The sequence below is a fragment of the Orycteropus afer genome, unplaced genomic scaffold, assembly GCF_000298275.1.
Source record: "Orycteropus afer afer isolate SDZICR_OR568_19922 unplaced genomic scaffold, OryAfe1.0 scaffold00007, whole genome shotgun sequence".
Lineage (NCBI taxonomy): Eukaryota > Metazoa > Chordata > Mammalia > Tubulidentata > Orycteropodidae > Orycteropus > Orycteropus afer.
Window position 1 is genome coordinate 28477387 of NW_006921594.1, and position 9758 is coordinate 28487144.

Sequence of the window (9758 nt, forward strand, 5' to 3'; positions counted from 1 at the left end):
TTTGAACTTATCTGTGTTTTAGCAGCAATGATTAAATCAAGCATGCTGACACTATTATGAATTAGCATGGCAACCTTCAAAATGTGTGGATTCCATGTGAAACCTGTAATCTATTCACTATCTCTGCCAATTCAACAGATTAGATCTGCAATTTCCACAGTTAATAAATTCCTAATGCACAGAAAGATCACTAATGCCAATCATGAAAAAGAAAGTTATGCACCACTCCTTAGTAACAGATGTCAATCTCCTGAGCAAAGGGAGTCCATGAACAAAGCATGGAGGGTGCAGGGTGATCATTAGGTGACGACACAAGGGCCCAGGAGCAACTCAGTTAGTCCTATTTAACAAAGGGATTGGTTAGTTCAGTAGACAATAATAAAGTAAAAACAAATGGATGACCCAAATAATGAGTTGATTATCTGAAATCCTTTGTTATCTCAGGAAAAGATAAGATAATGGTCTTATGACAAAAAGATAATTGTTGATCAGTCTGAAAATAAATACTGTTGATAAAGTTTGTTTCATCTCTGAGTTTTAAATTTTCAATTTTAAAATTTTAAAATATATGCATATATATATAAAATATCTTGGAAGGAAGGCTGGGCAATCTACTTCTATTGAGATATTGCCTCAGAAACCCAAGGAGGGGTCATGAGTCTGAAACAACTTGATGGCAGTGAGTTTGGTTGTTTTGGATATAACATATGCTATTTGACATAGCGCCTAAGGCATTTGACTGTTGATCAGAAGGCTGGTGGTTCAAACCCACCAGCCACTCCTCGGAAGGAAAGTTGGGCAATCCACTTCCATAGTGATACCGCCCTGGAAACCCAAGGAGGGGTCACTATGAGTTGGGACTAACTCGAGGGCAGTGAATTTGGTTTTTGCGTATTATTATCTAACTTTTAAAAGTACAAGAGGCATGTTGTTGTAGTTATGTGCCGTCGAGTCAGTCCCGACTCATAGCGACCCCTCCTTGGGTTTCTGAGGCAGTATCACCATGGAAGTAGATTGCCCAACCTTCCTTCTGAGGAGTGGCTGGTGGGTTTGAACCACTAGCCTTCTGTTTAGCAGTCAAGTGCCTTAGACACTATGCTACCAGAGCTTCTACAAGAGGCATAGTGTTATGAAATAGTAGAATATAGCCTCACCAAGAGTAAAATAGTCGTAAAGAAAGTATTTTAATCATTCAGTTTGTAATTTTAAAAAATTGCTTTTCACAGTAAAATACCTCAAACATTTCTTATTAATAAATAAAGGACATATGATTGGAGGTCAAGATTATATCTCTTTCACATTGTTAAACATAGTTCATCTACATGCTTTATTGATTTTATGTCATTAAAAAATCATATCATTTAACAATTAAAGTAACAAGAAAAGAAAGGAAGGAAGGAAGAAAAGAAATATATTTCTGCAAATATTCAAGACTTGGTTACCTAATAAAGTGTAAAATACATTTATGTTAGAGTATAAGTAAATCACATCTTATATCCTTTATGAAGAATTGTTCAAATCTTTTCCCTTCTCTCCATGGTGAACTGAAACTACTCCATTGTGAAGATAATGGAGAATTTTAGATTGTAAATAACTTCATAATATTTACTTAAAATTTCACAATTGATTGTGTGCCTATAATTTCTCCTAGTCCAATTAATTATCCATACAGGTGCCAATTACTTTTATTTTAAGTGATCTTTCCATCTCCTTACATAGAAATATGAAATAAATCCCTATAACCTACAAGGTAAACATAAATTCCATGGAACAACATAGAGAATGTCACAAACTTAATTCAATCTATGCCATGTTTTTCTGCTTTTAGTTAATGTTACTTCATCTACTTTGTAAAAGTTGGCATTCTCCTTAAGGCACAAGTCAAATGCTTTCCATTTGAGTGTCCTCCCTGACAAAGGGGAAAGAAGGATCCATCATCTGACCTCCTCTAACCCTGCAAGAGGAAGACAGAATCACCATCAATAGCTCAAGGCCTATTCCTGCAAGGCCAGACATGCTGCCTCCCTCCAGACCTTTCATTAACCCTGACACCAACCTTTCCTCCCACAGCACCCACCACCTCTCTGCTGGGTTCCATAACTCACTGTAGTGGCCACACAGAACTCACAGATTATGGGGTTTATTAGGGAAGCAACGTCTACAATTCAAGTTCAGAAATGCACTCAGTCTCTCTCAGCCGGCCATCTCACTCAGCAGCCAGCAGTCTCAGTAGCACATCATTCTCTCAGCAGTGCATGTCTCTTGTGTCTGTCTCTCAGCAGTGTGTGTCTCTCACATCTCTCAGCAGCATGTCTCTCTCATGTCTCTCAGGAGCACTTTTCTCTCAGCAGCATGTCTTTCTCAGCCAGCAGTCAGAGAAACTCCTTCTGCCTCTGGGAGGGCTCCTTTTGAGCTTAGTAGAGTGACCACACTAACCAATCCCAACATCAGAATTCTATACACCTGAGAAAGAGTGAACTTCCCAGAAAATTATGTCATGATGCTCCCAACAGAAATACCCCAGGTGGATAACTTTAACAATCAGAAGCTACTCAGTTGCTCACAGCAAATTCCACCATGGAGTTTACAAAGACTTATGGCTATGTAATTTATGACACTCCCCTTGCCCATCCATCAAGAGAATATTGTTGTGTGCTTACTGCACTGTAATGCTTTATGTGTTGGGGATATAGTGGTGAGTATTACAGACAAAGTCATCAACCTCAAGAAGTTTGCCTGACAGTGTTGGAGACAAAGTAATCAAGTAAAAAATATAGTATCTAGTAATGTTAGGCACTACAAATGAAATAAGCAGATTAAGAAACAAGGAATGTGTGGTAGTTGAGGTTGCTGCAACCTTGGCTGGGTCTGCTTGAGTGGCTGGGTAGCTGGATGTTGTTATTCCCCATAGTGAGATTGGCAATCAGTTCTATGGTGGAATCTACTAGAGCAGCTGAGTAGCTGCTTTAGGGATGTGTGCTGCTTCCAATATATAAGAAGCAGCTTTGAGGAATGTCTCCAGCTTTTTGGCACACTTGATCCCTGCATATAGCCAAGTCATTGTTCAACAGCTTGCCAAGCCCTATTGATCTTGGGACATTTTCTTGACTTGTATTAGTGGCCTGCCCTGTTGTTTTGTGATATTGGGACTGTAACTTTTCACTCGTCAACCTTACATTTGTCAGCCTTAGCAGCCAGCTGCTGCCTGAGTGAAGAAAAGCCTCTAGTTTCAGTCGGCTGAGAACAAGAGGCAGAGTTGAAGTCCAATGTCAAGGAGCTTTCACCTAGCCCCTAGAGCCTGGCATTTTGAACTCGAACTACTAGCCTCCAAAAATTGGAAGAATCAACTCCTGTTTGCTAAAGCCATCCCATTTGTGATATTTTGTGTTAGAATAGCACGGAGGTAACCAAAACAAGATGAAAGGGGGAAAAGGGATTTCAGATGGGGAGTCAGAAAAGATCTCTCTAATGAATGAATATTAAAGTACATAATTATATGATGTGAGGCTGAAGCTCTGTAGACATCTGGAGAGAAGAGTTTTTAAAGTACCAAAACCAGAACTAAACTTATTACCATCGAGTCAATTCCAACTCATAGTGACCCCTATAGGATTTCCATGGCTATGAATTTTTATGAAGCAGACTTCTTCATCTTTCTTCCATGGAGTGGCTGGTAGATTCGAAACACTGAATTTTTGGTTAGTAGCTACTTAACAACTACACCACCAAAACTCCTTTTTCATATACAGAGGACAGAAAAGGTAAACATCATTAAGGCAGGAACCAGATTGATGCTTTTGAAAAAGAGTAAGAAAACCAGAGAGTGAACCATGCAACAGTGATGTGAGAGAAGTTCAGACACTATATTAGGAACCAGATGAGATAGAGTCTTGTAGGCCATGAGGTTTTTAATAGTTGTGGTAAGAAGATACTGGAAGATTTTGAGTAAGGGTATACTAACCTTATTTATGTTTTTACAAAGATTATTCTGGCTACAAGTGAGGAATAGACTAAAGGGGAGTGGGGTAGTAGGGAGACCAGTTGAGAGACTACTAAAGAGGCATGGTGGCTGGTACCAGGCTGGCATCTGCATTTATTGAGCCACACTTACTAAGAGATTGAAGATAGGATGTGAAAGCAATAGAAGAGGAAAAAGATGACTCCTAATTTTTTGACCTAAGCAATTGGGTGACTGGTGCTGTTTATTAATATGGGAATTCTGCAGAACAAAAGGAGCTCCGGTGGGGCCATGCCTGAAGCATTTGACTGCTAACCAGAAGGTTGGTGGTTCAAACCCAACAGTTGCTCCATGGAAGGAAGACAAGGCAATCTACTTCTGTAAAGATTTACCATCTAGAAAACCCAATGGGGGTCACTGAGTCAGAATTGACTGAAAGGCAGTGATTTTTTTTTTTTTGATTTGCAGAACAAAAAGGTTTTGGAAAAGATAATAACAATTATTTTTTCAGGTATAAGTTTGATATGTGGATCAGGTCATTAAGAACCAGATCATAGAGTTCTTAACAGGAAGGCGAGTGTTAGGAACTAAAGAGTATTCCCCTAAAATATGTGTTGTAAATCCTAACTTCTATGTCTGTGGTGGGAGCTCTGGTACATAGTGTCTAAGGCACTTGACTGCTAACCAGAAGGCTGGCTGTTTAAACCCATCAGCCATTCCTCGGAAGGAAGGTTGGGCAATCTACTTCTGTAGTGATACCACCTTGAAACCCAAGGAGGGGTCTCTATGAGTCGGGTCTGACTTGACAGCACATAACAACAACAACATATCTGTGGTTATAATACCATTTGGAAATGGGTTGTCTTTGTTTCATTAATGAGACAGGATTGTTGTTGTTGTTGCTATATGACGTGGAGTCGGACCCAACTCATAGCGACTCCTCCTTGGGTTTCTGAGGCGGTATCACTACGGAAGTAGATTGCCCAACCTTCCTTCCAGAGACAGGATTAGTATAGGATATATCTTGAGTCAGTGTCTTTTGAGATATGAAAGAGATTAAAAAAGCAAAAAGAGAAGCAGAGATGGGGGGAAAGAGAGGTGCAAGTCACATGAAAATTGCCAGGTGCAGAATCTCAAAGAGACAAAAATCTTCTACAGAGCTGACAGAGAGAGAAGACTTTTCTCTAGAGCCAAAAGCCAAACCCCAAACCAAAGCCATGAAGTCGATTCTGATTCATAGTGACTCCCATAGGGTTTCCAAGGCTGTAAATTCTTAGAGAAATAGACTGCCTTGTATTTCTCCTGTGAAACAACTCGTAAGTTTGAATTATCAACCCTTTGGCTAGTAGCCAATGACTTAACACAGTGCCACTGGAGTTCCTAGCCTCCTGAATTGTGAGAACATAAATTTGTTTGTTAAAGCTACTCATTTGTTATAGCACCACTAGGTAACTAAGATAGAATTTGGTACCATGAGTGGGGTGCTGCTCCAAAAAATACCTTAAATGTGCAAGTGGTTTTGGAATTGAGTAAAGGGTAGAGGCTGGAAGAGTTGCAGAGTACCTAATAGTAAAAGCCTAGATTCACTTGAAGAAATTGTTGGTAAAATTGTGGATCACAAAGGCATTACCAGTTCTGTTAAGGGCTTAGAAGGAAGTGAGGAGAACTATAGAGAAAATTTCCATCATCTTAGGGAATACACATGGCACCAGTAAGAGAATGTTGCTAGAAATGTGGACGTTAAATGTGCTTCTAGAGCTTGAGAGTTCCATTAAGATGGCAGAGTAGGCAGACAAATTGCATAGACCCTCTTCAACAATAAAAGGAGAACCAATTAACACAGATACAGAAGACAATCCTGGAGCCTTGAACTTTGAAAGGAAGGATACAGAAGTGGACTGAACTCCACTGCAGGAAAACAGTGAAAAAGGAGACATATGGAGCTATGAACTGTCAGTAATCCTGACAGCACGGACAGTTTGGATATTGCCAAGTGGTCTTAGGACCTAAGAATTAACCTCAAAATCAACCCTGCTAGCCAGGGGCTGTACAAAGGACTATACTGGTGGCTGGTGAATAAAAGGGGAAGCAGCAAAGAGGAAGACAGGCTGAGCTGCGGACTTTTGGCTGTTCAGAAGGCACAGCCATTTTGTACGTTTACAAGTGGTTTGACCATTTTGTATATTTAAAGTGAAAGCATTCTCTCAGATTCCAGGGACCTAAGAATAAGCTCTACTTGCCAGGGACATACATGACACAAAGGACTGGTAATGTGCAATATTTCCTTGTTACACTTATACCCCACACTCTCTTGGTGAATGGAGGTACAGCCATCCCACACTCCCACCCACCTTCTAGGCCTGCAGGAATTCCATCCCAGTCTGTGAGCTCTGACAGAGACTGGGTACCCTGCCCTGCCCTGCCCAGATTTTTTTTCCCTTTAATTTGTTTTTGTCTGTTTTAAAATTATTATTTTATTCTTTTTTTTTCATCCTTTTTATTATTATACATTATTCTTCCATTCCCAGGTTCTAGTTTTCAGCTTTTTCTCTCTTCCCTGCTCCTGGTTCCCATTTTTTTCTTTCTTGTGGTTCTCTCCATTCCTTGTTTTTCATTTTGCTTTTTTGCCATTATTCTCCTACTCTACCTTTTTCTTTTTATTGCCACCCCCCACGGATATTGTGGGATTTTTTTTTCCTCTTTTCCCCTCCTTATTCTATGTCTATTTCTTATGCATTTAAAAAGTATTTCTTTAAATATTTTCTCTCATTTATTGCCTTTCCTCTTTTTTTTTTTTTCTTTTTGGTGATTGTTCCTGTTTATGCAGTGTGTTTCTTCCCCACTTGCTTTTACTTTTTTGATGTTTTTTGATTGTTGCTTTTGTCTAACTGAGTGGGAGACAGCAACCATGCCCATATGATACAACCACACCTGCACCTACTGCAGCTCCAATTACTGGGTGAGAGCTACCACTTCCTTCTCCACCAACTGGCCAATGATAAACGACCTCCAAGAAGAGCCTGACTCACCCTTAACTGCTCTTCACAAATAGTTAACAGAGATCGGTGCAGCCACTCTAATTCTCTATCACAACCACCCGGAGAAAGCTGGTGTGAGTGCGTAAGTGTGGCCAACTAGTGAATAGAGGAGCACAGTACCTTGCAGCCAAAGGGGCAGGGAGGGCCCATGTTCTGACCTCCTCTAACCCCACAAGAGGAAGACAAAATCACCATCAACAGCCCAAGGCCTATTGTTGTGAGGTCAGACATGCTGCCTCCCTCCAGCCCTTTCAGCAACCATGACACCAACCATTCCTCCTGCAGCACCCACCTTTCTGCTGGGTTTGACAATTCACTGCAGTGGCCACACAAAACTCACAGATTAAGGGGTTTATTAGGGAAGCACCAGGATACAATTCAAGTTCAGGAACAATGCTCAGTCTCTCTCAGCCCACCATCTTGCAGCCAACAGTCTCTCTCAGTCTCCCCCAAGAGTACGTGTGTCTTGGTGTCTCTTTCTCATTGATGCATGTCTCTCAGGAGCATGTTTCTCTCAGCAGCATTTCTTTATCAGCCACCAGTCAGAGAGACTCCTTCTGCCTTTAGAAGGGCTCCTTTTGAGCCTGGCAGAGTGGCCAACTAACCAATCCCAACATCAGAATTCTAAACATCTGAGAGAAACTGAACTTCCCAGAACATTGCTTTGTGCCACTCTCAACAGAAATACCCCCAGGAGTTCCTCAGTTGCTCATAGCAAATTCTACCTTGGAGTTTCCAAAGACTTATAGCTAGAAAAGCCATATGAGGCAATTTACTACACTGCACTTGCCTACTCAGATACAGCCAAAAAAAGAAAAAAGAAAATGAAAATCTTGGGCAAGTCACTCCAACATACAATCACCAATTAAATATAAATACAACAACGTCACGGTATCTTGGAGACAACAGACCATCACAGTCCACACAAAGAAGCAAGATAAAGCAGGAAAAACAAGTGAGCAAGATACAGATCCAGAACACATCCTTGAGGAAGAAGCAGCATTAGAACACCCTGGTAAGGAATTCAAAAGAATTATACTTAGGTACCTTCAAAGGATGGAGAGACAGATCAAGGAAAACACTGACAAAGTTAAGGAAAACACAGACAAAACCCTAGAACAATTTCAGAAGAAAATACAAGGACAAAATGATAATATAAATGAAAAATTAGACATGATACAAAATCTACAGATAGAAATGCAGAAAATTAATACTAAATTTTCAGAAATAGATAACACATTGAAAGGGCAAAGGAGTAGAATTGAATCAAAGGAAGACAGAATTTATGACATTGAAGACAAATACTTCAATACATCTTTGGAAAGGGATCAATGAGAAAAAAAGATTAAAACAAAGTGAAGAAAGTCTAAGATTCATGTGGGATACCATCAAAAGGAATGACCTACATGTAATTGGAATTCCAGAACAGGAAGAAAAAAAGAAAACCACTGAGAAAACTGTCTAAGATTTGTTGGAAGAGAACTTCCCTGATATGATGAAAGATGAGGATATATCCATTCAGAAAGTCCAACAAACCCCAAACAGGATAGACCCCAAAAGAAAATCACCAAGACACATCATCATCAAAACCAAAAACAAAGAAAGAATCCTGAAAGCAGCATAGGAAAAATGAAAAGTTACCTACAAAGGGCAACCAATAAGACTAAGTGCTAATTTCTCAGCAGAAACTATGTAGCTGAGAAGGAAATGGGATGGTATATTTAAAACCCTGAAAGAGAAAAATTTCCAACCAAGAATTGTATACCCAGCCAAATTGTTCTTCAAATGTGATGGTGAAATAAGATAAGCAGCAATTAAGGGAATTCGTTAAAACCAAACCAACCTGACAAGAAATACTTAAGGGAGTCATTTGAACAGATAACCAAAAATAATGAACAACAAAAGACCATTAATACACAAAATGACATAACTCAGAAACCAAAACAGCTACGGAAGGATCCAAAGTAAAGTAAGCTTACAAGATGTAAACAGGGAACCAGAGACATCAACTGGCAAATGAAGACAACTACAAACCAAAAAGAGGGGAAAAAACAGTGTAGTTAGAGAACTGCTAAGAGATGAGGAAGTCAAGAGAATTCCAAGATAGAATGGACTGTTCTAAACTTGTGGAGAAAATTATAAATCACAGGGTAATCTCAAAGAAAAATGACAAACCTTCACATTACAATAAAAAAGAGGACAAGCACAAATATTTAGCAAATATTAAAACAATAGCAACAAAGGAAATGATAACAGGATTTATAAACATAATGAGCTCAGCAGAGAAAATTATATGGAACAAAGAAACCAGGAACACCATCAAAAAAACACATAACAAAATGACAGCAACAATTCATACTCGTCAATAATTACACTGAACGTCAATGGTTTAAATGCACTACTCGAGACGGAGATTTGCAGACTAGATAAGAAAACATAGTCCATCAATATGCTGTCTACAAGAAACACACCTTAGAGACAAAGACAAAAATAGACTCAAAATCAAAGGTTGGAAAAAGATCATCAGGCAAATGTCAACCAAAAAAGAGCAGGAGTAGCAATATTACTTTCTGATAAAATTGACTTTAAGACAAAAACCACCATATAAGACAAGGAAGAACATTATATAATGATTAAGGATCAGTTGAACAAGAAGATATAACCATAATAAATATTTATGGACCCAATGAAAGAGCCCCAAAATACATAAATCAGACTTTAACAAAATTGAAAAGGCAAGTAGATGACTCCACAGTCATAGT

General features: G+C 39.3%; 1 protein-coding gene across 1 annotated transcript in view; it reads right to left on the reverse strand.

The window, feature by feature from the left end:
- Nucleotides 1-9758, reverse strand: part of SEMA3D (semaphorin 3D) — a 224868-nt gene that overhangs the window by 16468 nt on the left and 198642 nt on the right. The window lies entirely within an intron of this gene.